Source organism: Aethina tumida, chromosome 7 (genome assembly GCF_024364675.1).
Source record: "Aethina tumida isolate Nest 87 chromosome 7, icAetTumi1.1, whole genome shotgun sequence".
In the NCBI taxonomy this organism is placed as follows: domain Eukaryota; kingdom Metazoa; phylum Arthropoda; class Insecta; order Coleoptera; family Nitidulidae; genus Aethina; species Aethina tumida.
In genome coordinates, this window is record NC_065441.1 from 2,399,588 (window position 1) to 2,404,327 (window position 4,740).

Here is a 4,740-nt window from a genome sequence, read left to right on the forward strand (position 1 = left end):
GCATCTTGCCCTAAATAAACAGTTCGATGTGATCCACAGTCGCTTGTCTATAGTCGTTAATTAGCGATATTCGTCGCGCCCCAACGCAAACTCCATCCGTGACGAACAAACAATAATATTATTAGTGGAGACAATCACCAGACGACAATGATAAATCATGCTGTGGCCCGAAGAAGTTGACAAGCCATTGGCATAATTGGACGGTAATTGGTTAATTGGAAACGATTATCCATTGATTAAGGAAACGCTCAAATAACCACTGTTTTATCCTCGCTCTTTAGCCAATAGTTTTAATTTAATTCACTTTACTGAAATATTTTGACTATCGATTTCAACAATATTTGTTTGATTTATATTAATACAAAACAATATTTTTCGCTAAAGCAAACATAAAATTAATCAATCGCTTAAATTAAATCCAAATCTAACGATTGTTCATAACACCGATTGCGAAATTCGAAACGGCATTATTCCAGATTTATTATTCATAAATTTTAAAATACAACCGATGGCGGTTATAAACTTTGTTAATTATATTAATAAATTTCGAGCGCAACGTTAATATGAACTTGCATTTCGAAAACAATAATAAAAATAACTATTTACAAATGTGGCTCTCTACATAAATTTATCAACAGATGTGAAAACTTAATGAAATTTCAGATTAAACTATAACGTTATAATGCATAACATCTTAAACACAATAAAAAATATAATTTTAACATAATATAGTATATTAAAATATGTACATAAAATTGTGACAGTAAAAATGTTTATTTAGAATTTATTTTTAAATTGTACGTAATAAAGGAAAGCATAATAATATGGATAATATAGAAATTCTAATAAATCATAAGGAGAATTTATGATCAACAAATAAAAAAATTAATAAAAATATGATATGAAACAATTTCAAGTCAATATTAATCGTTGATTACAATGAGGCTGTAATAAACAACAATAAAAAGCTATAGAAAATAAACAAATGAACGTCACAATCAATTATTATGATAACTTACGACTTTTATCAAATGAAGAAAATAATTATGATGAAGAAAAAATAAACAACTATGATGATTGATAATAATCATTACAAAAATTAAAATATAAAATTATTATGGAAATGGAAGCTGCATTAAATCACATTAAATATGAAATATAATATTTATTAAATAAAAAATATGATAGTTACAACAGTGATTAATTATAAATATAGTTTAAAAAGACTAAAATAAATTCACTGACATTAATGGATTAAGATCAATGTCAAATAAAAACAAAAAAATATATCATAAATAATTGCAAGTTAATCTTAATCACTGATCATATTTATAATCTAATAAGACAAGAATAAAGAATTCACAGTCAATTATTTATTATGACTTACGATTTTTTTCAAATGAAAAAAATAAATTATGATGAACAAAAAAATCTTTACTAAAATTGAAATATAGAGTAATTATGGAAATGGAAATTGCATTAAATCATATTGATGGATTATAGTAATTGTCAAATAAAAAACAGCAAAATAAATTCACATAATAATGGATTATGATCACTGGCAATTAAAAACAATAAGACAATAAAAATAATTAATTATTATTATGACTTATTATTATGAAAAATGTAAATTATTATGAATAAAAAAGTCATCAACTATGATGGTTGATTCTAATCATTACTAAAACTGAAATATAAAACTATTATGGACTAGGAGAAGTTAAATTAAGTCGAATTTACGAATTATAATAATTATCAAATAAAAAAATATTATGGTTACACACTGTGATTAATTATAATTATAATTTAATAAAAGTAAAATAAATTCATTCACAATGATCGATTATAATCACGGTCAAATAAAGACAAAAAAAATATGATAAATAACGACAAGTTAATCTTAATCATTGATTATATTTATAATCTAATAAACATGTATAGAAAATAAATAAATGGAAGTTACAGTCAATTATTATTATGACTTACGACTTTTGTCAAATGAAAAAAGTAAAATATGATGAAGAACAAAATCATCAACTATGATATATATGATTATAATTATTACTAAAATTGTAGTATAAAATTTTTATGGAAATTAAAGTTACATTAAATCTTATAGATGAATTATAATAACTGTCAATTATTAGTAATTATTATTTAATCATAATGATTAATAATAATTGATTAAAACAAATTCACTCATAATCATGAATTATGATTACTGTCAAAGAAAACAATAAATAATCATAATCATCACAAATAAATATCTTAGTTCAATCAATAATAAGAAGTTATGATCCTCGCTAAATCAAAAAAATAAAAATACGATAATCAAAACAAATGGAAGTCAAATCTGAAGTAAAAAGTTGAAAATTCATGATAAAGAAAATATCAACTATAATAATTGATTATGACCATTGGTAAAATTGAAATATAAACATATTGTCACACCTGTGACATATTGGGGGTTGGAGAGTAGCTCAGATAAACAATAATAATCCTTTTTTTAATTTACGCTAAGAGTATTCTTTAAGTATGAGGATGGCACTAAACCCTCATGATTGTACGTACTTCACCTTCTCTCTCACAGTCATCCATACTTCACAACTAGTAAACTATTGAGCTTTTATATTTTATTTAAACAATATACTATTGTTTATTAATACATAATCCGACGATTACCTTATTCAGTAGGCAGTACAATCAAACTCAGCGTCAAATGTAATGTTACCATAAACAATAATAAACATTGGAGAATGCTTTATTGTCCATATGTGACAATATTATGGAAACGGGAGTAGTACGAATGAGTCTAGAAAATAAACAAGTTACAGTAAATTATGACTTATGATTTTTGTCAAATTATGATCAACTAAAATGATTTATTACAATCAATTATTGTCAAATAAAAAGTAAGATACTCAATTATGACCACTTATAAAAATTATTTACTAATGCTAAAAATAGACAGTTAATAAATAATTTTTAATTTATTTTATTTAAAAGAAATCAAAAAATGTTGTGTCCCAAACAATTATTATAAGAAATTATAAACATTGTAAATATAATAAAGAATACCCTAGATACAAATTAATATTAGTAATTGGTTATAACTATAACCATAGGTTAATAAGGAAAGAGTAGAAGAATAGAAAATAAAAGAGTAAGAAGAAGTATTTACTATAAATTATGATTTTAGGGAAATTCAGAAATATATTGGAAAATTGGAGTCGATCAAATTGATAAATTATGGTCATTGTAAAATAAAATACTCAAAAAATAAATTAAATTAATTATAATAATTGTCTACACTCAATCAAATAAAAAAAAATAGTATAATAATAATTATAGCATATAGTATATCGTAAAGAAATATTTTTAAAAAAAGAAAAATCATATGAAGCATTATAATCATAAATTGTGGCGTGTAGCAGATAATTTGAAACACGTACATAAAGTTACATGCCATAACTTTAAACTGCGCCTTTTATCATTACAACATATAAAACGAGCAAAATATTAAATAAAAACAAACAACAACATAACTTGATGTTATTTAATAATAGATCATTTTATTTTTCTTTTCTGCCGCATTGTCGGCGATCCCGACGATGCCGGCCGGGAAAAGCGGCAAACGAAATTCCCGCGAGCACCGCCCTAATGCGTTTTAGTGTATCACTGCCCCCGAAACCCCGAAAATATTGATACCCCCGTCCGGACACAATGTGTCCCGGACCTTTCGCTCCCTCGCGCACTAAACGTATTACTACTTACATGAAGTAGTCAAAGATTGGGCCGGAGCGTGAACCGAATCGAAAAGCCCGGAACGGACGTCGTTTATTTCGACCGCCTGCTTAAAAATACATTGCGTCCGATTCGGTTCGCGATTGGAAAAGTCACGTGCCAAATGCAATCCTTTAATGCCGGATTAATTAAGTGACGAAAAATTCACCTTCTTCAACTCCAACGCCTTTTTTTATTTTCTACAGAAACTTATTCAAGTGTCAGTTAAAATAAAGTGAAACAAAGTGAAAGAAACAATTAGATAAGAGAGTGGACAATTGTGCAAGTAATTGTCACAGGATGGAAGGAAAAAGTTGCCGATTTCGTTCATTTAAGAAACCGTAATCCGAACAAAACACTTTCCTTTATTATACCCCCCAGTACATTCGTTCCGGATTAGGAGGCGCCAGTAGTGAAATTTGAACGGCAAACGTCCGGATTAGCGTTCGAGTCGTTTTGCGTAATTTCCACATTAAAACACGGCCAATTTGTGACCGTTACGAGTGGGAAAACTGTTACGGGATTATATTGATTATGAACGTGGCTTGGATTACACAACTTACCAGACATACATTATAGTTTGCGATCCAAGATCCATAAGTTAACCCATAGTATGGCTTGTTCCACTCTCGCATGTTTTCCGTTGAGATTATTAACCGAAACGCCGTTTATTTACACTTGGATAACGGATTATTTACACCGCGCAGATGACTTGGATTTAGGCCCTATTAATTTTAACTTTTGCTCTAATTAATGGCTGTCTAATGTGTGTACTAATGTGGATCTAATGTGAGTTTGTTTGCTTCGATAAATACGACCTTACCGTTTATTTTCCTTATCAAACGTTTAATTACTTGAACAAACACATAATATAAATATGGGTAATTAAAATAATTACAATAAAAAATGTACATTATTCTATATATAATATTATAAATACAATTATATGTTCCAGTT